The following is a 27,342-nucleotide window of genomic DNA, read 5'->3' on the forward strand; positions in this document are numbered from 1 at the left end:
GCATAAAGTGGTTGCCCTTGAGGGGTTTGCACATAAGGCGCCTGGCCTTGATTGGGTGGTCCGTGAGGCTGTACGGGAGGGTCCCGGTTCCCATAAAAAACATGAGAGGTGGGGTCGTACCTCACGTTCAAAGGTTCCTCATTTTCGTCGAAAGGACGATGAGGAAGGACTGAAATGTTCTCGAGGTACTCACCATTCTCATCATAATAAAAGAGGGGACCTTCATAATCTGGGTCCGTAATGGGTTGCCCAAAAGCATCATACGATCCTGCTCCTGGAATGCCACCAGAAAAGGGACCAGCTTCAGGGTTTGTAGATGAGGACGCCGGTACAGCACTGACGACCGGAGTCGAACGTGCTACACAGACGGTGGGTCTAGTGGGAACTGAGGTAACGGGCGTGTTAAGCCCTGACGTAAGGGGTGTACTAAGGGGTTGCGAAACGAAGGGCCCGGTGGAGGCGATGAGACTAGGATCCCATATAGTCGTAGAAGTAGTCCTAGCGGCTATCCTATCCCTCACTGATTGATATCGTGGAGGGAGCGGGGAGGAAGCCAGGATCGGAGTCTCAATGTCTGTCACCACGGGCGTCTCGCCTGTGCTGGAAGCTGTCTCATCCATCGGGGAAGTAGACATTGGAGACGACATACCGAGAGGAGTACGAGGGGTACGAGGGGTATAATCGGGCTCCCAGATAGGATTCCAATCTTCTATATAGTCTTCGTCGCCTGGGGCACGTACGTTGATAGGCTGGATACTCGGAACAATGGGAAGAGTACCGCTTACAACTGGTACCTCTGGAGCAACAGAAGATGGAGAACCTTGATCACTTGGACCGGGAGTTAACGGGTTAGCCAGGATGACAAGGCCCCTTAGAAAACCTAAAGGAAACTAACGATAGACAACCCTACTCAAACTAGCGCACACAAGATCTAACAGGAAATGTTATCGTAGCCGAAAATTTTTTAAGACATTGGAATTAGACTTGACCTTTTCATGTTTCAAGAGTCGAGAAAAGGACGAAAAGATGACTCCAGTCTCCTTCGAATATTTAATGAGCACGAAGTGACAAGACGCTCACTTACACCTTTTCATTTAGGGAGTCCGAAAAGGATCAAAAGTGACTGCTCTGGAGATTCTAGGTAAAAGGTGTGCCAGACTTTTCGCAAAACCACAGAATACTTTTTAGGGTATGGGTGGTCAATCTTCGTGAATGCTGTGTTCACTGCATTGCGAATCGTAAGGCGGCAGACTCGGCTTCCTATGGATCAAGGATAAAATCCTAGTGGGGTCTCCCTATATACGCGACGGTACGTGGGAGCACAGTCCGTGTTAGACCACTATCGAGTCACAGAAGGAGGAATCACCCAACCGTAATGTGAAACAACAGTGACTATGTTTAAAGACGCCGGAACACGTCTCTAACCTAGACCTCTAGATATTTGCGTTTAGTTCCAATGCGTTTTTAGATTCATTCGGTTCATTTTATATTGATCTTGAGATTAAGTTTCGATTTCAGGTCCTATCGTATGTTCTCTCACAATTACCTAGATGCAAACTACATGTCAAAGAGAATCATTTTGTTCGATGAATTCTAGCTATGGAAGAGTAAAGAGATTTCAATCAAACAAAACGAACACAATCAATCAAACAGCCTAATGCAACTAAAAGCGAGGAAAGGAAACTTTTTCTTTTGAAAATGCAAATCAACGAAACATTCTTTTCCTTTTCAATTTTTTTTTTAAAAGCAAAGCCACTAGTTTGATTTTCTTTCAGTGACACAAAGCATCTAAAATAATTTGGAGGAACCAGAACACCAAGCAAAATGCAATTGCCTAATGAAAGCACACAAAGTTCCCAAAACACTCAACAAAGATTTCCAAGTCAACGAGAAAATCAAGTTCCACACGAGCTATGTCATCTAAGCTCGGCAAGTCAAGCAAGGAGAAAGCGAAAAACACTCGGAAACACAACCCAAAGCACTTCAACAATCACTGAACAAGTGCACAAACGAATCTGAAGTTGGCTGGTCAAACAAGCAAACAAGATCCCTACGGAAGGCTTGACACACACACGGCCACTAGATACCCTAGGGCTAGAGTGCAAAATCAACAGAAAAGGGCAAACACCCGAAGGATGAGAGTTACAACCAGTCAATTAGAGACTCAAAACCATTCAACAATCGAAAAAGTGACGGTGTAAACACAAACCAAGTAGCGAAAGCAAAAGGGAAGGTGTTCGCAAAACCAAAAACTAAGCAAAAACGGAACCCTATGGATCCAGACTTCGCAATCAAGGAGTTCAGAGTTCAGACAGTGAAAAGCCAGTCACAAAGCAGGTGGAGAGAAGAAGGGATAGTCAAAGCAAGAGGTTCAGGAAGCTAATTTGGTCAAAAATGAACTTTACAGGACCAGCGCGGGTAGCCTTCAGCAACTCGGCGCTGACAGGGGGATCCCTGTAGCAACTTTGCGACGTCAGCGCGGAAGGACAAGGATAAAGCGCGCTGTCTCAGGAAAACGAGGTCAGCGCGGAAAGAAACCACACAGACGCGATGACACAGATCACAAAGAAGTGGGGACGCGATGCCAGCGCGAAAGGACATGAATAAAGCGCGCTGTCTCAAAAAACGAGGTCAGCGCGACTGTTATACGTAATGGCGCGATGAAAAGGATACCAAAGGAACAGGGGCGCGATGTCAGCGCGACTGTTCTGAATTAAAACGCGCTGAGGATAAAAACAAGCAAAGCCAAAGCAAAAACTTCCCAAACCAAAAGCAAAAACCTCCTAATAATCAAGACACTTCCCAGATGTACCCAGAAAGTTTATAAGCAGAGAGACAATCCCAGAATCTCAGAAAAAAGACCAATCAAAGTCAAACACAAAAGTGGACTCAAGAGACAAAAAGGCTGATCCCCAGTGGAGTCGCCAAATTGTTGGAGAGGTAAATCCCCTCTACGGATAGAGGCGATCCCTACTAGCCCAGCAAGGGTCTAGCAACAATCAAACAATGCTGCTATGCATGTTCCTAATTACAATTAAACAAGAGGTAAAGAGCACCTACTTGGATTCCAGCGCTGTCGTTTGACGAAGAGATGTTGCCTTCGCTCCTTCGTTTTGGCTGATCACGATCCTCCGCGATCTCCGCGAATAGATACCTGCACACACGAAGAGGAAACAAACGCAAGCGTGAAATCTAGTAAAAGCAACCATACATCGGTCAGAAAAGATGTAATTCACATTTAACCATTGCAAGTACAAATGAGAATGGAACAATAATAACAGTCATCTATTATTAATCAGAATAGAGAAGAGTACAACCAAATGTTCTGACGTCGGTAACCTTCTCAGGAGGGGCCAGTCAGCATGTATCTCCAGCATTCACCTTTGAGGATGATTCTCCCAAGACAAACAACTCTCTCTCTCACACAAGCAACACAAAACAACCTTCCCTAAGCAATCAATCACTTCCACACCTAGCACACCAAATACCTATAGTAGCAGCAATCTGAGCACTATAAGCTCTATACAATCCAAGCTATGTCTAACTAGCTGCTCATGGTAATGGTGGAAGTATATGTAGGAGAAGGAGCCTCCTAAAAAGGTGGAAGGATGAGCTTATCTTCAAGGGAAGGTTGTTGCAAAGGGTCGAGCAAACATGCCATAGAAGGGAGTCGACATTCACAAAGCTAACAACCAAGCCTGGAGTGATCTGGAAGGCTGGCTGTTTGAACAAATTCGCCCAAACTGGATCAGCGCGGATTATGAGGCAACTAACGCGATGTCACTGCGTCTACATAACTGGGACAGTCATGTCAGCGCGGAAGAACACGGGAAAGGCGCGCTGGCGACCAGCGCGGGAAAGTGATGTCCTTCCGAGCTGGCAGCGCACGGAATACACTATGGAGCGCCAGTCATCGCGGGTATTTCGCAAACAGACGCGCTGATGAATAGAACTTTAGAAAAATGGGTTTTTGGGCCAGTTCAGAAGGCATGAACTTAGTGATTGGCACGGCAGGGTGACTGACAGGAAGGCAGTGACAAATTACTGTGTAACAATCCCATTAACCTTTTATCATATCATTTTCATAAACACATTTGGGTTTCACCTTCCTATTTTCCACTTTATTCATTTTTGTATTACAAGTGAATTTATGATTAAATATTAGAAAATATACATATTTTTATATATATATATCAAGAATATGTGAGTTTTGTGATGTGTAGGAAATATGTGAAGAATTAATTCCAAGAGACTTCTCAAATATCTCCTCCACCATATTAAGGAGATAATTATGCAAGCCTATTCCTAAGGAGAAAATCATGGAGGATTTGGTTGGCATATCTTATCCATATCTCCTCCACCATATCAAGGAGATAATTATGCAAGCCTATTCCTAACGAGAAAATCATGGAGGATTTGGTTAGCATATCTTATCCAAGATATGTGAGAGATTTGTGGAGGATTCAAAGGGATCATATTTTGTAATAATGGGAAAGTAGTTGAAAATGCTTGAGAGATTTGTGGAGGATTCAAAGGGATCATATCTTGTAATAATGGGAAATTAGTTGAGAGTGCTTGAGAGAATATTGGATATGTAATTATGAGATGGTTATCTTCCTCATGTATATAAGAGAGTGCTCTCTCTTCATTTTGATAATAATGAATAATGGAAAGAATGGAGATTAGCTTTAAGAAATAGTTTTGTAATTATGAGAAGGGAATTCTTAGTTTTTCATCTTTTATTGTTATGCTTTCATGATTTGTAATTTGATTCTTGTAATACAATTTGAGATAGTTTTATTGTTGTGAGCTCACATATGTTGTTTTTCATTCAATTCTTCACATGTTGTATTGCTTTCCCCTTATGCAATTTCCTGCTTTCCTAGTTAGTATTTCAATGCCTTCCTAGATTAATTCGATTTCAGTAATTTAGATTAAATTAGTTCCACTTCGGTCATATGCATAGTGAGTGTTTCATTTGGTTATATGATGCCTAAGATGATAAATTTTACTTACTCTAGAATGGATAAAATGCTAATACTTTCTCGCTAGAATATATTTATTAATGATCAACATCTAGTACAATCTCCAAAAGAAAATGGTAACTTGGTAATCAAGGTTGATCCTTGGGCACTATGATGCACGAAGGAATATTTGAGTGGAGATGGACCATGAGGATGTTTATGATGAGAAAGTTGTCATGATGAGGTAAGTTTGATGTTAATATTTTTTTTGGTTATCTAGTTAACATATTATTTTGCTACTTGGAAATATGTTGCATGAATACATGATGACAGTTAAGGGAAGTTCAATAGTATGGAGAATGTTAATGGAAGCTCAATATTTGATACCTGGAAACTATAAAAGATGTACTCATCTTGGGATTGAAAGGTAGCAGTGCAAGAACATAACCTGAAGGTCAAAGAAGATCACTTTCACGAGGAAGCTATAATCAACTTGAAGTTTAGGAAGGCTCAATATAATGCCTTCAGTGATGATGACAAGATGAAAGTGGTGTTCAAGACTGATGACTTGGAACCTTTCATAGATTAAGGAAGAAGATGGCTCCAGGATACCCAAAAAGGAAGCAAGCTCGACATAATGAGATGCAGAGGAAAGTGGGAGCCATTTAGCTATCAAGAACAAGTAGCTGATACTCTGATGAAAGAAAGATGGAACAATTCTATGAATTCTCAAGTAGTAAAGGATGTCAAGAATATCCTCTGGATTTGAGAGGGAGTAAAGGAGTCTCCTTGAATAGGAGCATGGATCTATTCTCTGATTAAAAGGAGAACAAGGATGTCCTCTCTGGGAGAGAGGGAGTGATGTTGGACATCACATAAGCATTTGCTTATTCATGTGTCATTCACTTGACCAAGACTAATCACCATAAGTCTAAGTGAAGGCCTTGGAGAGAGAATGGTGGAGGATTGGATAAGCATCTATAATTTCCTTGAGGATAGAACATCCAAGAAAGGAAAGGGACTGACACTCTTTGAGGATACGAAAAGTGTCCAAGATAAGAGTGGTCAGAGAGAACCGATATTCTTTAAGGATTCATGTTTGGAAATCCAAGATAAGAATAGTCCTGAAAGGACATACCCAGTGAACATCTCAATGGGGTATGTGCCTTAGAGCTAATGAGTATCACACGTAAAGCCTCCCAACATAATTCTCTCAAATGAAGTTGAGCTTGTCTAGTTAGGCCTCATAAACAATGTTGGTTGATTATAATATTGATGCTTACAGATGACTTACCAATCCAACTCTTCTTATGAGAACTTTTCAAAGGGAGTAGTGTCCTTGTACCAGTTGGAAAATTATGAATACCTCCCTAGTGAAGAGGGATTGTTGGGAAATGTAACTAGTTTCGGTCTTCACAATTATGATTTGACTCATGTATCTATAAAATGGAGAAAGAAAATGATGCAAGAACAAAATAAATAATTATTTTTATAAAAGCATTGATTTCATGATAAAAATATTTGTCATTAGGTCTCCTATGGTTTACATGAGTCAAAGTGCCATTGTCATAATGTAAAAGACCCTTCCTGGCATTCGTATCAAGAAAAGAAAAAATATTATATATTTGGAAGTGTCTAGAAGGCTCCCAAGACCAAGTCGACAAGCTAGGAAGAAGTTGGCCTAGAGAGGGCTAATGGAGCCTCTTGGAAAGGCTATAGAAAGAAGAGATTCAACCTCATTTAAAGAGAACAAGGAATCATCTTTTGGCTTTGATCCGAAATTGAATGAGACATGTGAAAGACTTAGGAAGGCTAGAAGAGCCTAGCAAAGAAGGATTCAAGGTCTATTATGTTCAGAAATATGTATTATCTTTATAGCAGCTCACATGTGCAAGAGGCCTAGGTTTCTTATCATGCAACAGGTCCGAAAAATTCAAGAAGAAGTTGTAGAATTTGTTGATGAGATGTAAAGGATATCCTTCTTTCCTTGCATTAAAGAAGGAGGAAGGTTGGTTGGCTTGGTTCTTGGTGGTATCCTTGGTCTAGGATTTGGTCTTGTAAGTCTCCTTTGATGTTGATTCTATAAGAAGGGAAGTTCTTTACAGGTTTTCCCCTTGGAGGGGTTTTGCCTTCACTTGGAGCCTATATCTTGTGTTCTTTTTTGTATGGGTGTGATCTTTATTGTTTTGGAATTTATTTGATGATAAAAAACATTAAAATAATCAAGAACAATAAGAATATGATATCACAAATAAATGTCAAGTAAGGAAAAGTTAATTAAATGTTTCCCTAATAGATTTTCCAACACTTAGTTTGCAACTATTCAAGCTATAGGTTAAGCGTGCCAGTTACCTCAGGACTCACATTACTTAACAAACAAACAAAAATTAAATATTTAATATTAATATTAAATTTGATAAAACATATTCAAAGAAATTTTTTAAATAATATTCTCATAAATATATAAAACAAGCATTGTTGTTACAAATTTTTTTATAAGTGTTTAAAAATTAGTGATTATTAAAAAAGAACAAATTGTATTTTATCTACCATAATAACAATTTGGAAGTTCATATTTATAATTTTTTGAATTTGATATATGTTATGTGAATATTGTAATATAATTTTTTTCCCAAATGTAAAATGTTTTTTTATTATATATGTAGAAGATAAAGATTACTAAACTTATTAATATACTATTTGAATTCATTAGATAAGAAAAAGATGAGGGAACTACTTATGGATATACTATTTGAATTAATTAGATAAGCAAAAGATGAGGGAACTACACACATTGATTTGTAAAATGATTTCATTAAACATGTAGGAAATGATGAGGTTGAACTTATAAAATTTAATTAATTTATTTTCACTATATTATTTATTAAAATAAAATTGACAAATTTAAAAATAAATATAATGTTTTGTTTTTTTTTTTTTTTTTCAAAATGATCATTAAAAAAAGGTATTTGTATAATTAAAATTTTATGTCAATTCTTTTATGATTTGGATTTACTTCACACAAAATAATATTTGTATAATTAAAATTTTATGTTAATTCTTTTATGATTTGGATTTACTTCGCACAAATAAATTATGTTAAAGTACTTTTAATATTAAAAATAAATTAATCGAAAAAAGTACATACCATCTTTCCCCATTCCCTTAAGAAGACATGTTTTTATTTATTGAATACAAAGTTCATTTTTCTCTCTTGCCACAAGTGTGATTTTTTCTCTATTCATTTTATTTATATGTTTGATATATTTATCACTTTAGTGATTCTATAAGATGGTGAGTTATGGGTTGTAGTTAGTTTAGGGAAATTTGGGAGTCTCAATGGCTAGTTTAATAGGTATATTTTCTTATGCTAAAGTTTAATGAGGTCTCAAGAAATTAAATCTCGTTAAGTTTGTTGGGGTTACATGTGAAATGTACAAGGTTGACTCAAACATAATAGTTGTTGAGTTAACCATGCTAAACTTGTTCAACAATTCTCCAATGTATTTCTTTTGGGGGCGAATATGTATTTTGGATGTTGAGTCACTTCAATGCCCAGGTAATAGTGAATATCTCCAACATTTTTCATCTGAAACCCTTTCTTCATCTCTTTTTTTATGGATGCAATATGGCTTTCATTTTTCCCTATCATCAAAAAATCATCTACATACATGACAAGGTATATAGTAGTTTTTCAAACTTTCTTGACAAATAGAGTTGCATCATCGAGTTTAAAGTTCATGAAATTTAATTTCAGAAGATAATTAATTTTTCATATGAGGCTCACAATGTTTGTTTCAAGCCATATAAGGATTCGATGAGTATACATACTTTTTATTTTCATCCCTTCACAATTGAAAAATCTTTCAATTGAGACATGAAGACATTCTCTTTCAAATATACATTCAATAAAGTAGTCTTCACATCCATTTGATGAAATTTCTATCCATTCTATGTTGCCAAGGAAAAGAGAGTATGAATGGTGGCCCATTTTACTATGGGGGGAAATGTCTCATAATCAACACCTCATGTCTTTTGAAAATCCTTTTCCATGACTGTTGCTTTATTTTTTTTAAGTGAACCGTTTATTTTATAATTGTTCTTATTGACCCACTTGCATCCAATTGGATTGGGTTCAAATAGAGGTTCCATAAAATTCCACGTCGCATTTTTTATGAGAGAATCATACTTGTGCATTTATTTTTTCCACTCATCATGTGAAGCAACTTTTTCAAATTAGTTTAAAATTAGTAGATAACTTCAATTCACAATCATATGAAACATCCATATCATCTACATCATTTGAATCAAAATTATATAGATGACCTCCATATTATCTATTGGAGGCTATGACTAATTTGTTTCTAACCTCAATGATATGAACACTTTTGAGTGTTTTGATGAGCCATTTTGGTGGACCTTTATGACCCAATGTACTAGGTTGCTCCAATAATTGAGACGGTGCTACATTTCCTTCCAGAATCAACCTTCCAAACCTCTTAGTCATATCATCCAATCGATTTTCCTGATATGATGAATTCATTGAATATTCATAAGGGGGATATGTTGTTTCAAAATTTTATCCAATAGATTTATAAAATATAGTAATCCCCCTTCAAGACGTGGAATCTCATAATCAAAATAATGATATGTCTTTGTCTAAGTGAATCTATCCAGATGACCATGCTACCACTCAATAAATTTTTCATTCTTTGAATGTTCAAGGAAAATTACATCTCTAGGAAAAATAAGATTCTTGTTTACATCATCATAATGGTGAGATTCCTTAGTGGTATTTGATTACCCCAACAAAATACAGTTTCAAATCCTTGCATCAATATTGTTTCTTTTGATGGGTATGTGTTATATTCTTTGCCAGACTACCTACATGCACTATGTGTTGTTACAAGTGCAACGAGGGGTCACATGAGGGAGGAAGCACGCTTACATAGGAGCTCGGGAGAAGCACCCCTGGAAAAAAAAATCGGCAGTTTTTTGCATCGATTTTTGGTGTCTTTCATCACACAGTTTCCTCTTTAAGCGATTTTGTGTGTGCATGGTGGTTTATCCCATTGTTTTATAGTTTCAATTAAGGAATTACAATTGAATTCTAATCCATGTTAAATGAAATGGTGGTTTAGGATTTGATCTTCTATATTTATTATATTGTAATATTATAAATATTAATATACTAAAAAATCTTCCTAGTTTCTTAGTTTGAGCTTCTAGGGTTAAATGTATGTGTTTATATGTGTGTTTTTCATTCCATATTTTCTATTTTATGAAGAATTTTTTTGCATAAATTAATTGTATGGGTTTAAAACCTACATTTGGTATTAAAGTGATTTTGGATTCAAGGGAACTCTTTTATGTCTAAGGGGTTTTGATTGGACCTATTGGAAACTAGATCACTACTGCGAGTGGGGGTGAATCAGTAGTGTGAGCACTTAAAAACGTTTTATCCAATTATTTAATATTTAACATGCATAAACTGAAACACATAATTAGATATTAGTGCACCAAACATAAATCAGAAACCATGAAAGCAATCACACAATGGACACAAGTGTTTCTAGTGGAAAACCCATCCCAGGAAAAACACCACCCTATTGTTGTTGCCCTGTGAAATTCTTTCATTTATTATTTAGAAAATTATACATGGATCAACTCACTCCGATGAGCTAAAAGACTCGACTTGTTTCACAGTATGCTGACACCATGAGACAAGTAATTGTTTCTCTCTCGAATCTACGGACTATAATTCGTTGAAGGCCACCATGATCAATGATCCTCGACCGATTAATCCTGAACTAACAATGACTCTATAGACTCTAATCTGCTAGTACTATCATGAATAATGAGCCTCACTCAGTTTCTACTGAACTATCCAACCACTGTTAGACAAAGAAAACTTTTCCATCTACTGAATCCCCAATCACTGTATACTCAAAGTCTCCACGCCTTCACTTTGTCCATGTGAGCCTTGTTTCATATATTTTCAAACTGGACTCTTAAATCTTGCTCAACATGAGCACTGCAACAACATAGCATTAAAGCTCAATCAAATAGCCAATTTGTAGCACAAGCTGCAATAAAAAACTCCACACAAGCTCCAACACAATCTCCTCAAAAACATTACTCCAAATCACTCATCAACACCTCACTCACTACATAATGTAATGGATGAAATAAAGTTCAGCGAACTATTGCTACATCTGCAAACTGCTTCATAAATTCTACACTAGAGAAACATGCATCTTACAGACTCTTCTCCACAAGAAAACTTACACAAATCAACTAGACAAGAAATCAACTCACAATGAGCTTTCTCTAATATGTAGATGAACTCAAGTGCTCAATTGAATAATTACTCAGAACTACTAGGCATCACAACTCTGTTCATATCCTATATTAGATCTGTATTCAACTCATTTGCTCTATCAAGCCACTAACTCCACTTTCCTTTTGATCTTTTCAACTTTGATCAACTTCTGGACCATAAATCGCAAAGTTCCAATCAAGTATGTCTCCATAAACCAAAAATTATCTCAACAACACAAGAAATGCAGATTAAATATCAAGAAATCCTCCATCCACACCCTTGACACAGTCTGAAGTCGATTGGGGCAATAAACGCTCCCTTGAGCTGGCCTCCATGCGACTGGAGCATTCCAACCGCTTTGATAGGCCTATGTGCATGCGACTAGGGCTAAAGCTCAGTAAAATCATCAACCTCTTAGCTCTAAACCTCTTCCATATTTTCTATCATCTTCTCCAGCACGTGAACACTCGTCCAAGCCTTTGCAACAGGTCTGCAACTGATGAAATAGGCCAAGAACAATTTAGGGACATGCAAGACCTATTCTTCAAATCTAAACACCAATACCAACACCTCCAGCTCCTCAAGAAGCAAACATAACATATCTAACACCTATAGAAACATTTCCAATACATGTAGTAGCATCACCAACTCTTGCAGTAGAAACATCAAGGCATACAAATTCCTCCATCACTTGTAGAAGCACCTCCAACGCAAGCAATTACATATCACACATGTAGCAACAAATGCAATGTATCCAAGACATGTAGAGACATATGCAGCACCAAGAGAACCTCTCCAACCTCCTGCAATAGTAGCATCTCCAACCAACTCAACATGACTAGAATCCATCTCCTCAGCAGCCACAACATCATCGCCACTTGGTCTAGTCATAGGTATTTTGAAATCAATTCCAACTAACAAGACCATTACGAAACATCCAACACCAAGAACTCATCACACATGCATATGAACAACAACACCAAGAGCTTGTTGACATCAATGCCAACACTAAAATTCCAACAAGACCTATGGTAGGCCCTGTTATAGTGGGAGTTCTATGAAATCAATTCTTGTGGTGGAAGGAAATTGTGAGTATTTCAAAGATATGGATCGATAAATTCAAGGGGTAGAGTTTTGAGTTGTTGAAGCTCAAATTGGAAGATATGATGTTGGACAGAGATCATTGAATCACTATGGATATAGGTATTGCATCGATGAGGATGTCGACAAAAGACTAGAATATATTAGATAGAAATAAAAGAGCATAATTCATTTTTGTTTCTTAGATTTATTATTATAAATATATTAGGATAAGATACATAGAAGGCATTATGGAAAAAGTTAGGGACTTTATACCCCTCTAAGTCCCTGACGAGCAAAATTTTCTTATGGAAAAAGTTGTATAACTTGAGAATAAAGGAAAAAGACTCAATGATAGAGCATCTAAACATATTCAATAATCTTGTAAGTTAGCTATTGTCTATTGATATTAATATTTCAGATGAAAATTAGTGTATCAATTTCTCATATTCTTTACTAGACTTATGGTATAGTTTAGTTGTTACCATATGTTGTAATGAGATGTTAAATTATGAACCTAGCAACCAAAAATTAGTTCTTACCATATTATTATTTATCTACTTAATAAAATACAACTAGGTTCTTAACACAATTATTAAGTGGAAACACATTTACACAACCAATATCAATCACATGTGACACATACAAATTCTTCCCAACCAACAATTCTTCATTAAATTAATAATCCATACCTACTTGGGCTTCCAAATTGAGATAATGGCCTAACATAGAAATTTACAAATACAAAATAGATTGTATCTTATCCATTAAAACATGACCTAGATTTGTTTTTAATCTACTTGGATTATTTGGATCTCTAATGTTGTACCCCTGCACCTTCCTCAAACCCAACACACTCGAGTATCTCACTCCTCACTTGAGAAAATTTCTTTCAGAATGGATTGTGTCACTATATGGTGTGTTTTTCTCATCTCCTTAGACTTGAATTTATAACTTTTCATTGAGATAAATCCATAACTCTAATCTCCAAAGTGATGGATGGATGAGATTAGATCCTTCTACACTTAAATTCAATAGTTGAAGTGAAAACATGATCACTAAGTTAAATAGTTTAGTTTTCCTACGGTTCCTTAGCTGAAAAGACACCATAATTAATTATGTTCTTTTCCTAAGTTAGAATTATGCTATGTTACAAAAACAACTTACTCAATACTTGAGAAAGTGTCCTAAGGAGAATTTGGGTGACTTCTACATCCTCTGATACTTAGGATTGTGTATAAATACCTACCCAATCTACAAATATCAACACTTCTTCTTGGCGAGGGAGGATTCGATGGCTACTCCCTCTAAACAATAAGCCTTCATTTCCATCCGGTTTGGAATCATTCTTAAATATCGGCTGCCTTTGGAATTGTTCCTAGAAGCCTATTACTATTGAACATCATGTAAGGTCATATCATACCAAGAGACCTTCTTGATATACTTGGAAAGATATGTTGACCGCTCCTCCCCACTTGAGCCTAATGGATAACACCCTCTAAACTGCTCAATATTTGGAGCTTCCCACTCCTTTTTCTCCGCCACTATTTACTTATTTCCATTACTCAAATAGGTTATGCCTTTATCCTATACATGTTTCCCTCTCTAACCCTAATGACATGGTGATCATCTAAGTTAGATCCCTTTGGCCTAATCAATGTTTTTCCATCCTAGAATGCTACATCAAACCCCTTCTTCTCTATCGTAAGAATGAGAGAATAATTCTCCTAAGTTTTAGCATGCATAGTTTGTCCTTCACTTTTAGCACACCTCCTTACTCAAGTTGGAATGAAATTATCCCAAATCCCTTTGTTACATGTTTGGTATTGGCTTCAAACTCCACATGCAACATTGAGTCCCACTTTTCCATGTTGTCAAATAACTCTCATTCTTCCTATTTGTTGGGCTTAGCCTTTGGTTGCTCCCTCATCTCCTCCTAGATTTAGGCATCCCATATCCTAACAAATGAGTGATAGTTCTCTCTAACACAAATTCATTAGATGAATGGATCCACATCACTGGGAAACCATTCAATGCCACATTCAATAACTCAACATCATTCACCCCTTCCTCCATTACTGCAATTTGATCACATATCTGAGTGATTTTTATCAAGTAACTTATCACTATGTGATATCTAGTCATTTTCATAGACTAGAGTTTGTCCCTCAACATAATTTCCTTTTGTGGATAGAAGAAAACTCCCTAAATCTAGTGGCCTTATCTAGAAACAATAGAGACAAAAGGAATATGATTTCCTTAGAGAATTTTAGAGTATGAAAGAAAGAGTTACCTAGAATCTAATGCAAGATCTCCTCTTCTCCTTGTTTGTAAACTCTAGCTCCAACTCCAAATGCTAAAAGTGGAACTTGCAAAATAACTAAAACAAGAAAGAGAACCAAAATATACAAATAGAATATACTAACATCTCTAAAAAATGAGTCAATAGGGCATTGTTCTACATACACATTAAATGAGACATAAGTGTAGGAAAGCAAAGCACTTTTTGTATTAATGAATGTAGGAGAAGATACAACCCTTTCATATCTTAACTTTGTAGATGTCTCCCAGCTATCTTGTCATTCCTTTTCCACAAAGAAAGCCTTCAATCACAACTCAAGTCCATAGATGGATAATGGATCCCTAAGCACAAAGCAACAGCACAAGGGCATAACTAAGAGTCTCCAAAATCCAACCCAGACTCTATGGGAGGTAGTGAATTTATAAGGTAAAAGAGGGCGTTTGGGATTTATCATTCTAGGACTTAAATCCACGTTAGAGGGAGGATAAGTTTTATGGATAAGAGATAATACCTCAAGTGTAGGATTTATAGATATAATCCAACAGTAAATGGTTAAAACCTCTCTGGAAGCTTCTAGAAAGAGAACATTCAATTTTTTTATTTATTTTTTTACCGAAAGCAACATCCGATGTTCAATGCAGGTTCTCTGTGTACAACTTACAACAATGAAATTTGCATGAAGGCTAAGTGTGATGGGGCTAAAAATTATGGTTTTGAGTTGTTTAACCTAGAATTCTTGGAACTTTTGGAGAGAGGATGTTCTTTTCTTTACAGGGGATGAATGCAAAGTGTCAATGGATTTTGATTGATCTAGTTTCAAGGCCTTTTAATTGGATGTGACAAAACAACTTGTAATATATTGCCTCCTAAAGTACAAAATTAGAAGTAGTGGTTGAGGACTCAAGTGATTTACCATGTGACAAGTCAAGATCAACAATAGATTGGTCGAGATCATCAATTGTTTGTTACAATACATAATCATCGTGATATCATGGTTGAGGTAAACATACCCATACTCATCATATAAGCCAATTTACATGTACATGTACAATAATCATAATTACATCCATCGATGACATATTGTGGACATATTCTTAGATAGATTTATGAATGATCATAGACATCATACTTTGTAATCTTGTATGAATCCTGAAATCATAGCCCAGATGGATGAAACTAGATTCAGGGTATTCTACCTTGTTACTTGATAGTATGAGTCTAACCATGTGAATAAATGTGTTGAATTCAAACATGGTAGACATAATCTGATTACCAACCAATAATGTAAGCCATTAATATATGTGAGAGGAAACACTGATAATGAAAATGACCCTCAAGGTACTACAGTACAATCTATGTGGTTTGAATAAATGAGCTGAAGTAGAACACCACATGGAATATTTCGTTTGAAGGTCAATGATGAGAACCTATCACCAAAAGCGAGGAAACTTTCCATTGAGGTATGAAAGGTCCAAGGCACAGAAGGGAGTTTCTAATTCAACTTCCTAGATAATCTTTTGATGTTGACAAGAAGCGACCCGTCATAGGAGGGCCTTAATGTATCCCTGTTGGGCAGCGGATCCCCCCGCGTAATGGTTTTGGGACTTAAAGGCCTCAATTTTGGGTAATAGTATGGTAAAGGCTCCGCGAAGTGTGCGGAGCACAAATTGTAATGAGTCAAGTCAAAGGGTTGTCTGCTCGAAAATAATGTAAGAAGGCGGTTTGTGGTGGATCTTGAATGTTATGGGTTTATGAATGCAATATTCACTTTGAGTCTGTAAGTCTGAGTCGGGGTTGATAGTAGTTAGAGTAGGCTCTGCAGCTGTGTGCGTAGAGGCCTGGTAGAGTTCGCAGCTATGTGCGCAGACCCCTGTAGCTGAGTGCGCAAGGTGGAATGGGATTTTACAGAACTGAAGATTAATATAAGATAAGTGCTTCTGAAGTATTGTGCATCAGGTAGAAAATATGTATGATTGTTCTTATGTTATGATTTTATGCATTTCTTTAAGAATTATGGTTGCGCACACTAGTTATAACAATAGAATGCTTGATTAAGACCACAAGAATTAGATCAGATCTACAATAACTGCAATAATAATAAGAATCTAGGAAGCACCCCGTCGCAGATCTACGTGAAGGACAGACAGCTGCGTAGAGCAGCACGAGTGCATAGGTCGGGTTGTGACCCATCCATACCTCATCAAGACATCCCTAGGGTGCGGAAACTTGGTTCCAGCACCCTCCCCTACTACCTCGAGTGAGACTTCAGTCCGCGCTCCACAGACTATTGCGGAAAGGGCCGGTAGCGCGGGATTTGTTTGGCTAAACACTTCCGAACTTGGGTCAGGCCCCAATAAGCCAATAAATGGTTCCGTTGCCAGGACCAGGATCTGCCTAAGGGATATCTGATGTCAGAACACTGGAACCCTATGAAGAAAGAGATTTAAGATTGGTTGGATTGGAAGCTGCACGAGTTCGTGGTATAGTAACACTAGGGCTTGGTGTCAGTCCTTTGACAACCAATCTACCCTTACAAAGTACTCTGACTGTCTAGCTGATGTACAACTCCTCACAACTCCCTTAGTCATACCTTGTACACATTTGCTTAGTCCTTTAAATCCCGATCTGCAACAACTCTAATCTGCCTCTATCAATGAACCAACTCCATTAGGTCAATGAACTCAGCTCCAAATGCTCTCTACTTGATTTTTAATCCTTCAATGCATCAACACATTGATACTCCTCTCGAGTTGTTCACAACTCCATTTGTGAACAACTCTCAACTTCCCACTGTTGCTCCTAAGTTATTTTAGGAATTTCTTCCCACTAGTGCCTTTTTGTGTTGCCCGATGAAGACACACTTAGGGCTGGGGGACTTCCCTCTATCACTATCGAATGTCCTTCTCTAGAAATGAACTTAGGGCATGGAGAACTAACCAACTTTTGTTGTAGATGTCCTTCTCCACAAGACAAATCTAGGGCTACAAACTGCACCTAGCTGATCAAATTTGTGATCTCTTCTTCTGCCACTTCTAATAATATCTTAGTCCTTCAAGAGACTTGTTCATTAGGGATTGAAGCAACCCTCTACAACCCTCCATAAGTTGATTTCTATGCTACTCCAATTCTGCTTCTTCTAGTAGCCACCTTAGTCGATCAAGGTGCTACTCTAGGCCACACTTGGTCCACTCTCACACTGCCCTCCAATAATCTATGAGCATCCAATACAAATGTCCAATCTAGACTCTATCCTCTAGTAACAAATCATCCTTAAACACATCATCAATACATACCTTAGGGTTGGTGTCTCTTTGCTATAGCCTCTGCTCCTATTTAGGGCTTCCAACAACCTATTATCCCTCTCCAAAATGCTCTAACAACCTCCTAAATATTGTGAACTTTCTCCCTTGTGCTATTGCTGCCATATTTTTCTATCTAAGGTCTTTCCATCCATTGTTTAAGCCTTTTGACCACCTTCTAACTAAGGTACAAGGCTATGACCCTCCTATCTAACTATTGTACAAGACTGTGACTCCTATCAGAGATATGCCTACACACAAATATCATACCAATCTACCAAAAATTTCCTTGGATTGCACATAGTGTATCTCAACCCCTCAAAATAGAAAATGCCACCAAATCTATACACAAATAGACCCAGACTTGTCCCTCAAGTCTGTGCCTCCTCCACAGATCAAACACGACCCTCAACAGTCACTAGAGATCACCCACGTATCCTTTAATATTCACTAAAGTCTGCTTCTTAGATTTATGGCCCAAAATAGATTTTATTCTTGTGATAAGGTGTATATGGAGTAATATTATGTGTTGTTATATCACACTTCTTTTAGAACTCCTCAAATTCATTCCCAAATAATTCTCCATTGTTATCCATCCTCATTGCCTTTAGTTTCCAATTTGTCTAATTATCCACAAGAGCCTTAAAGTTTTAAATTTGTCAAACACTTCAAATTTATTCCTGACAAAATAAATTTACGTATTTCTTGATAATTCATCTATAAATGAGACATAATGCATATAGTTTCCTAGTAATTGAACCAACACATTTCTGAACACATCATTATGCATCCACTACAATATTTATTTTTTCGCCATACTACTAGAGGATAATATTACCTAATTATGTTTCTTGTATAGGAAATGCTCATATAAATCAAAATATAGAGAGTAATTATACATACATTCTACCATACCTTTACCATGTAGTGCTTGAAGGCCCTTTTTTCTGGTATGTCCCAGTTTTTTATTCCATAGCATAGTCTTATTTCTAAATACTATAGGGTTTTTTCCTTCTTTAGTTCCATTATGAGGAACAAAGGGATTGTTGCACCCATCACTAATAGTCCTTCTCAATATCTTATATAGAGTTCAAAGCTTAACTCCTCTTGGTAATACCATTGCTCCTTGAACTATTCTATACATTTTATTTTCAAACATTGTTTTTACACCTGCATCACTCATCTTGATTATTGAAATCAAATATATGGTCAATACTGTGATGTGTAGAACACCAAAGAGTGTTTTAATCCTTCCATCCATGAGATTCAATGTGAATTTTCCTCGTCTTATGGTTTTGGTTGTCGATAAATCTCCTAGGAAAATGTCATTTCCATCGTACCTTTCATACGCACAAACCACTCCTTGCGACGAGTCATATGAGAAGATTCAATTGAGTTAACCAACCATGCCTCAAGATCTACATGTGTGCATGAAAAGGGCAAGTACACATCCCCTACTTCATCTAAAGGTTTTTTCTTCTATAGAAGGAGTATCATAAGATCCTTTTCTTTATGTCTTCTTTTTTGCATCTCCAACATACCTTTACAAATTTTCCTGGAGATTATATCTTCCTCTAGATTTAGATCTCTTACTTGAGGAACTATTTTTGTTTCTATACTAATAAATCTCTACCAAATACTTAAGAAAAATTGATTAGAAAATATACCAAAAAAATAAAAAATAAAATAATGATTTTTATTTTTTTTTGGCTTAATCCACAGGGACTTTGAGCCTTTAATCTAGTAATTTATATAATACTTTTGAATAGAATGATCACTAATTAAGCTACACTATAAAATAGTTAAATTACGTCAATATTTTATATTTAAATATAATTATATATATTATTCATAAATATTAAATGATCACATCTATATGATAATTAGGTTGTTTAATATATATCCTTCATTATAATAAATTGATTTTTTTTAAATAATATTTTAACATAGTTTTAATAAAGTTAAGAATATTTTTAACTAAAAATTATTAATAATTAGATTTTGTATTATTTATATTTTATGATAATTTAAGAAATATTTAATAAAATTTTATTAAAAATTATAAATTAATTTAAAAATAAACAAAAAAATGTTGACGGGTTTTGGATAGATGGTGATGACTGTGTTGTTAAGGTACTCCTAGATGTTTAAGACAATGATTCAATTCCCCACTCTATTCGAATGTTATTCTTGGATATGACCACGATATAGCCTCACCACTACCAAACTTTCAAAAAAAAATTAAACAATATAATACATTTTTTTTTTTAATAATACAAGCCTTCAAGAAGAAATTTCCCATGTTGAATGTGACATTTCACATGAGAAAAAATGCATTACTAACTCTAAGGTGCTTGCCAAAGTAGCAAGACAAGTTCCAAACATAGGCCACTCTTGGGGTCACCTATATCATTATAGTTATTCTTTACTAACACCTCAAGTTGTTGTTTGGCTATGTGTTGGTGGATAGGAACACTTCCAAAGAAAATATGCTTCTTTAATTGAATGAATTATAGGTGTTAGTGCACTCGATGGACCAAAGACTAGAGAAAATTGAAGGTTGCCTTGACTTGCCCCCTGCTCTAGATTGTTCTCCAAGAGATTATGGGGATCCTATCCGTGTGGAAGCCTCAGGCTCTAGAAAATATTGTATGTTAACTATGTTCTCTAGTTATTTACTATCAAGTCCTAGTTACTTTGTTTTTTTGCTTGAGTATAACCCTAGAGGCCACTTATTTCAAACAAAGTTTTTGGTTTTTGGTACACTATTACTAAAAATTTTGTGTGGATCTTAAAGAAAATGAAATTTTATGCCTCACCTAGTTTCCCTACTAGAAGACCAAGACATATTTCAATTTATTATAGTTATTAGAAATAATGAAAAAACTTGTACTTAGAAAAAAAATAATTACAAATAAGAAATAAATTACAATTAATTTTATTATGAGCTACATGTGTAATTCTTTGGTTGTTCAACCTTTAGTCGACATGTATCCATTTTATTGCACTGAGACACACATTCAATAGGCTAGTATGAGGAAAATGTATAATTTCTTTTGTGATCAGCCTTGAGATACTTCAGTACCTCAACCATAAATATTTCTAGATTCTGAACTCCTCTCCACAATTTTTTCTCCTTTAGAGTAATTCTAGTTTATCTCACTAGCATTGGATTTTAGTTAAACTCGAGTTTGTATGTATATAGGGTTCAAATTTGAATTCATCATTACCCTCTAAGAACCCTTTAGCCTCTGATAGAGGGGTATACAGGGGTATACAATTTTTCCCATATAAATCAAATTAAAATAAAAAGTTGCTTATCAAATTTGCAAAGAAAACCATTTCTATTTTTTTCAATTGAAGGATAAAATTTACTTTATAATATGTTTTACCCATTATTATTTTTGTATTATATATATAAACAATTAGAAAAATGAATTCTAACAATTTCTCTCCATATCTTGATAATTTATTACAGTTGTGTCTTAGTAATGGGAAATGAAGATCAAAACTTTGGTTGTGGTGAAATCTTTTGTTATTCCTAGATAAAAACAATTTCAATTCAAATCGACACCTTAGCTTCTTAGTGTTTGGATTTCAAAATGCAAATTGTCTTACATCCTACTCTTTGATTGCATTTACTACTTTCTTAGCTTTCTTGCATTTATGAATATCACTAGCGTGTTTTGTTTATGCCTATTTATTTTGAAGATATGACAACAAACACTTGAGATTAAAATTGATTAAATCGAGCTATGATTCCTTATTATCCCATTTTCAGTGTTCATTCATTTTTTGTTGATTAAAAATAATGTCAGTTCTATGTTCTTTTACAAATGGTGTCATGCATAGGAATGCACATGTGCACTAATCATTGACTCCATAATTCTTATGAAAAAATATTCTTGTAAGTTATATTTATTTTATGGAAAATTTTGTTGTTGTTGGTTTGGTTTTAAATAGTTGTTTTTTTTTTCTTTATTGGAAATTACAATGATATCTATAAAATAATACTCTATCTTTATTTTTATCTTTTTAAACTCATTGCAATTATGTGAATAATTGAGTCTTGTAAGAAAGAAAAACAATTTCATTGTATTGAGGAATGATATCCATATTAGATGAAAAGGTAAATGATTCTACTAGATTTCCTCCATATGGTTCCTATATATATTATAAGTAAATGATCCAATGAAATTCTCCCCATTTGATTCATGTGTAGAGCTTAAGTAAATATATATGATTTCTATATGATTTGTAATACAAGTGAACCAAAGTCATCTATATACACTCCTTGAAATGTACTTAAATTTTATGTTTTAAAGATCCTTGAAATGTACTTAAGGTTCATATTTTAAGGAAGATTTGTAGATCTTCACAACTTAATACAATAAAAATTGTGATGTGTGAGATATACATAAAATTTTAAAATATTTTCTCTTTTATATGAAAATAATAATTTATTTTAATTTGTGAATATTAAAAATCCAAAATATAATTAATCTTTTAATTTGAAATATGATTTTTTTCTTCAAATTTCATGCTATACAATTCCTCCACTTTAAAAACCCAAACTAGCGAGTGTTAAGAGATTAAGGCAATGGTGTCCTTTGCATTGGGCAAATTGAAGTACCCTTATCCTCCAAAAATATCTTTATAATATTCAACAACATAAAGTATATATGGTGTTAAAATCTTTATCTAAGTCCCTATTTTGTGCATAGAAAAGCAATGAGGAATCTCATGTGAAATTGTTTTAAATAAAAATAAAAATAAATATTATCAAAAGAAAGTATGTATGATGTTGAAATCTTTATCTACGTCCCTATTTTGTGCATAGAAAAGCAATGAGGAATCTCATGTGAAATTGTTTTAAATAAAAATAAAAATAAATATTATCAAAAGAAAATATAGCAAGTATTGCATGATTGTGCAGAGGCACATAACATTGATATGCAGAAATTACAAGCCTGCATCAATTGTCAATGGGTTTGATCGTTAAACTTTATAAATTCAGAATTAAGCTAGTATACCAAGAGATTTAGTCCACATCGTATTAAAAAATACGAGACAGATTGTACAGTGATATACAGAGATTATAAGCGTGCATCCATCGTCAATGGATTTCATCGTTCAATCCTTTTATAAATTCAGAATTAAGATATTCTCCAATCGTTATGCAAAGATTGTATGTCATCCATCTGGAATTTTTGCATAATATTAAAAAATACGAGCCCTATCATGAGTCTCTCGGTATTCCTGTAACTTCCATAATAGGCAGTGTTTTGCAAAGACAAAACCATTGTGGCCGACTGATTTAGATCAATACCAATAGCAGGTGTTCACAAAACATATGAATGATGTATATACGTGTTTGTATACCAGCGTTACACATGCAATAATTTGGTCACAAACTCCATAGCCAATGCGATCAGAGGAGCTGATACTCGAAGGACTAGAAAGAGGAGAAGCAACACAAATACAAGGAGGCTCAATATCAAAGCCAAAGCAACGATGGCAAAGATGGGTCTGGTGTTAATCAACATGTTCTGCAACCATAACAGAAATTTACAAACGTCTGAAGCATAAGTAACAGACCACTCCTCCCACTTCATCCAGTGCTGTGGAGGCAAGTAATTTGTTTCTTACAGTGTCAACTCCTGAATCCGTTTTCTCCGTGTCCACTCTACTTTGACCACCTGCAATGGAAGTGTTTTTGAAAATAAACATTAAACTATAATCTGGATTTCATACCCACAGACGGCTAGACATAGAAGTAATGCTTAGTTAGATATTTATTTATGAAAAGTGGAAAGTTCCAGATGATCTGATCAAAGTACCTGAGCCAAATTGGTTGTCACTAGATCTCGCGGCTTTAACAGCAGTTCTTTTCAAGATGATCCTGTACTGAATTTGGGAATTAGCTTGTGACGTCTCACGAACTGATCTTTCAAAGTTTGTTTGCAGAGGCAATAACCCGCATAGACCTTCTGCTCCGTGGACAGCCCCGCTAACTTTGGCCATGGCAGTAGCAGCCCTGACATCCATTGCTTTTATGAAGAGATTGAAACTAATTTACTCTGGGTGAGTGATGAGGACCAGAATAATTGCAATTGCGATGAATGTGTGAGTAAGAAGAAATGCATTCAAATGAATGCGATGGAGAAGAATATATACATGATATGCACCAGTTGTTTACAGTCAAAGCAATCGACTTGCACCTCTCCCTCTGCGGCGTTGGCATTTGCACGTGGAGGCGGTGAACACAAAAGAACCTGCTCACTCTTGCAGTGAACTCAAAAGAACTATGATTCCGTCGGCAGTAGTTTCTGTGAAGAGTAGAAGTTATGATTGCTTTAAAGTTGGCTATTGTTGTTCACAATATTGAGACGCGGGCGCTCTTGGCTCTCAAATTTGGTATCATCAATAAATCCGACAGTCTCAAAGACTGGGGCCGCATACAAAGCCTGTCGAATCCTTGCCTCTGGTCAGGCATCATATGCGATCATAGCAACAATGTGATAACTCGCCTGATCTCTCCAACAAGGAACTCAGCGAAGTAATTTCAGCTCAAATTCAATTGTTATCCGACCTCAGGACTCTGAATTTGAGCACCAATCTTTTTTCCGGCCAGTTCCAGCCTGCCATTTTCAATCTCAGCAAACTTCAATCACTGGACATCAGCCGGAACGAATTCCTCGAACATTTTCCCATCGGCGTCTCGCGGCTCGACCTGATGCGGAAAGGAAACAAATAACTAGCAGCTGCAAGAAAATATTGGTTGAGCGGTAAATATAATTTCAAATTTCTGATGCGGAACGGCAACAAATAACTAGCAGCTGCAAGAAAACATTGGCTGAGCGGTAAATATAATTTCAAATTTCAAATTTCGAGCGGTAAATATAAATTCAAATTCATCTGTCGTCCGTATTTACAGGTTCTGCCTGCTCCGAAAAATGGAACCATCAGAAAACACGGAGTAACATGCATGCTCAGCGCGTCGCATCTCAGATGCGTCTCCGAATGCATAGCATGGTTTTATGTATGGTGGGAATGGTCAGCGTGGCATCCAGTACTGTCAGATATTGTCTTAAAGACATTAAATACCCAATAGCATAGGGTTTATTAGTTCCTTGAAATGATTCTCGATGTGTCATAACTCGTACCTGATCTGATTCTCGATGTGTGACAAGGCATGCGTACGTCATCTGATGTGTTATGTATGCTTATTTATTTGGTTATTGTGATTGAAAAATATAATTTAGTACGGTATAATATACTTAATAGAAGTGATTTTCGAGATAAATTTATTTTAATAAACAAAATTTTCCATATAAAGTAAGTTCATTTATATTAAAATTATACACGTAATTTAACAGCTTAAATTAAATAAATAATACTCTATTGTTTGAAGTGACTTGCACAAGATGATTTACACATGTATAGTAATTCGCTTAAAATATTTATCTTTTCTAACATGGATATGCACGTAGCTTTCTTTTGTTTTCACACATATATATTATTTTTCAATGGCATTGTTTTTATGGTGATAGATTTTATTATTTTTCACAATAATTAAAAAAGTTTCAATGGTTTTTACTTCAGTAAGGTTATGTTTATTAATATGGATATCTTTATTAAGATGGATAAAACAAGGTTATGCAATTAAATTTTTAAAAATTATTTATGCCAATGGAAAATCAGGAGGAAGTCATTGTTATATAAATATTTCAAAATATATTTTTAAATTGAAAATTTAATATTAAAAAATGAAATATAAAATTTATTATGGATTTAATAATAACATTTTTTACTATAGCATATTTGAGACTTTTGTTATTTTTATTATCTTATATGGTTATGAATTCTAAAGTTATAGCATCTTTTGGAAGAGATCATGGACAAAATCATGAGAATATATTTTTACTAATTCAAAGAAGAATTCCAACACTTTTAATATTTAAACAAATCTCCACTAATCACATAGTGAAATATGGCATTGGACAATCTCCAATATATTGTGGATAGAAATAAATTTTCATTTATAAGAAGTTGCATTTTTTCTTTAAATATCTTTAGTACACCCACATTATATCATAAATTCAAAATATTTGTTACAATATTAACCTTCTTAACCCTTTAGCATATCAAAACTATGGTGATATGTTACTCTTTAAAGTTTTAATAAAACAATAAAATTTTAAAGCAAATCAAGTACAATTATTTACATTTTTTAATTTCTAATAAATCGAAATTTATTTCAATAAAACAAAATTTATATCAATATAAGTTAATCTTGATCTTAATCTATATAAAAATTCAATATATTGAATTAAATAAATAAATAATCACTTTTTTTCACATATTAATTACTTAGAGTTGTTTTGCTAAGTGTGATAATAGTGACTTAAGGAAGGATATTTTTCCATTTTAAATACACATATAACATTTCTCATTGCTTTCACATTGACAACTTTTCCTTTAGATAAATTGAAAAACATATATTAATTTGTATCATATTTAAATTGAAAAATATATTTAATAAGACATATCTCTCCAACAAGGAACTCAGCGAAGTAATTTCAGCTTAAATTCAATTGTTATCCGACCTCAGGACTCTGAATTTGAACACCAATCTTTTTTCCGGCCAGTTCCAGCCTGCAATTTTCAATCTCCACAAACTTCAATCGCTGGACATCAGCCGGAACGAATTCCTCGAACATTTTCCCATCGGCGTCTCGCGGCTCAACCTGATGCAGAAAGGAAACAAATGACTAGCAGCTGCAAGAAAATATTGGTTGAGCGGTAAATATAATAAATAAATAATCATTTTTTTTCACATATTAATTACTTGGAGTTGTTTTGCTAAGTGTGATATTAGTGACTTAAGGAAGGATATTTTCAATCTCAGCAAACTTCAATCGCTGGACATCAGCCGGAACGAATTCCTCGAACATTTTCCCATCGGCGTCTCGCGGCTCAACCTGATGCGGAAAGGAAACAAATAACTAGCAGTTGCAAGAAAATATTGGTTGAGCGGTAATTATAATAAATAAATAATCATTTTTTTTCACATATTAATTACTTGGAGTTGTTTTGCTAAGTGTGATATTAGTGACTTAAGGAAGGATATTTTCAATCTCAGCAAACTTCAATCGCTTGACATCAGCTGGAACGAATTCCTCGAACATTTTCCCATCGGCGTCTCGCGGCTCAACTTGATGCGGAAAGGAAACAAATAACTAGCAGCTGCAAGAAAATATTGGTTGAGCAATAAATATAATAAATAAATAATCATTTTTTTTCACATATTAATTACTTGGAGTTGTTTTGCTAAGTGTGATATTAGTGACTTAAGGAAGGATATTTTCAATC

The sequence above is a fragment of the Pinus tabuliformis genome, chromosome 5_2, assembly GCF_031772625.1.
Source record: "Pinus tabuliformis cultivar Carrire ecotype Pingquan chromosome 5_2, CPIR1, whole genome shotgun sequence".
Lineage (NCBI taxonomy): Eukaryota > Viridiplantae > Streptophyta > Pinopsida > Pinales > Pinaceae > Pinus > Pinus tabuliformis.